Below are 2,500 nucleotides of genomic sequence, written 5' to 3'. Positions count from 1 at the left end.
ACATTTTGGATTTGATGTGTAAACATCTTATTTTTCTACTTATCTACTTTTTTTTTACCTTGGTGGTTTTTTGACTTGACAGTTATTAGTCAAATAACTATATCATATCGTTTAACTCAGTGTCTCGGAGTAGACAGAACTCAGACCACATCATATGGAAAAAAGCAAATGAGCAAGAAATAGTGTCTAAAATGTATTTTAATTAAGAAGTGCCATCAAAGCAGTCAGATTTTCCATCAACTCTACATAAAGTCGCTGCAGGGGGTAAAGTTGTGTTTCTGATGCTTCATGCTGCATCAAGGTCACTTTGATCAGTGTGTGAAATCTCATGTACTCCAAGGATCATTTTACTTCAACAGTCTTGGAATATCCCGAAAATGCCTGCTGAAAGTGTTCAGACCTGTTTCTCCTTTTTTTTTTAGACTATTAATCACTCTGATGTTTGGTGGATGGGCAGATCCTAAAGTTTCTTTTAGAGCCTCAAATTTGACAAGAAAACTCTCAGCTACAAGAACTACTCAGATTCTTTGATTAAGTAAAACACTTTGGGCCATGAGGACAATAATCCACGATCCATGGTTTTTATCGTTGCGAAGTTTATTATTTAGCTTTAACACTTCCTGAATTGTTTTATTTGTCCTTATGCTAGTGATTGCAAATCTGAATTTATCAATGCTTATGTTTATTTTTTTCAGAATTTCATTGTTATATTTAATATTGTGGAACCTCTAAGAGAGAAGTTCCTCTTATCACCTAATGTATAGCAGCTACTGTAGCTGTCCAGAACTACAGCTGAATTAGATGTTACTATGGAAATGATATAATACAAATGCTTTATTGTTAATTGTTTGAGATGCTGTTATAGAAGCTTATCAAAGCGCTCTGACCAATCAGGTTTAAGAATTCAACAAATAAGGTTATTGACTCATTTATTAAAGAATTGATATGAAAAAAAAAAAACATGCAACGTAGGTTATGGTTCAAACACACACACACACACACACACACAGAGCTGTAAGCAGTCACTCTATCCCTCTCCTTCTAACCCCTCATCACTCATCAATCACAGATCATGGCCCTCAATGGGGTCAGAGCGAAAGTGTTCACCTGGCCAAAAGAACAGAAGGACACACACATCCATCAGCAGAGCAATACACACTTCCTGTTTAATTTGAAGACAAGGTTGAGGTCCGGTTAGTCCTTTAGTCTTTGGCTTAAAACCAAGTGGTTCTTCATTGAAGTTTCTTCCAAAACTCAATGAATAAGCTGTAAAGGAAGCATGTTTTACTGGAGTAAATGTAAATGAGCTAGAGCTAAAAATTACAAGTACACTGAAATATAATGGAATAAGCGGTCAATCTGATTCAGAGATCATATTACGTAGGTGTAAAATACGCATAAAATACACAAAAAGTACAAAAAGTAATAGATCGAATAATGTTGAGTAAACGTGTTCAAACAATTCACATAGCGCCAATGAACATTAATGCCACATGCACTATAACCTCTCATAAGAGACCCGGGTTCGGTCCGGGGTTTGAGTTTTATCCAAGTCTTTGGCAAAAAACTCTGTAATTGAAACTGAATCACATTAAACTGAACGAACGAAAATTACTTAACTTCGTTTCAGTGTACTTGATATAAACCGTTACATTTTCGGTCACCATAACTACAACGAATGCACAGTTAGAATTAATAACTAAAGATTATAAAGGATTACTTTCTGGTATGTGATATAGAAGGAATTTGGGCATTTAGGATATAGCCATAAGCCTTGACTTAGGGATAATATGGAAAAGATTATAGAGGAAGTCTTAACTGACCTGGAAGCAAGACTCGCTTCATACCATCTCTCATCGAAACCGGACCACCAAACCCAACACGCACACACTCACACACTCGTCTCACAGACGTCCTGCTTTGATACTGCTGATCTATCCTCCTCCTAGCACTGCTTATCATCACTCGGTGTGTGTGTGTGATGAGATGGGGTGGAAGGGTCACTTAGATGAGTGAAGGACATAGCGTTTCAAGGAGAACATACTGACCCCCTTGGGGTATTGTGGAGGTTCTTAGGTGTGTGCATATGCGAGCTTGTGTAGGTGTGTGTGTGTGTTTCAAGAGGCTTTAGCAGCGCCCAGTCACCCGTCTCATTTCCTTATCTTTCAGAGAGCTGTGTCGCCCGGCGGGTATCAGGTTCTGTTCTGGTGACGCCTCATGACCTCAGATGCTGACCCCTGAGGCCTTCACTTCCTCTGAGGAGAGGAAAAAAAAGGAAGAAAAACCCTTAAAACAATACGACAATTCAACATTTTTAAATTGATATAAACACATACATCACATATCAGATATATTACACATAATAATAGCTTGATTTTTAGCAATAACGTGTAAAATAACACGAATGATCCGCGTCTCCAAAGTATTTATCATACAGTAGGATGGGATGTTTTCTTTTCTTTTATTAATAATGAATAGAAATGTTCAAATAATACATAGT

This window comes from Tachysurus vachellii, chromosome 10 (genome assembly GCF_030014155.1).
Source record: "Tachysurus vachellii isolate PV-2020 chromosome 10, HZAU_Pvac_v1, whole genome shotgun sequence".
NCBI lineage: Eukaryota > Metazoa > Chordata > Actinopteri > Siluriformes > Bagridae > Tachysurus > Tachysurus vachellii.
Note: the sequence above shows the minus strand (reverse complement) of the source record.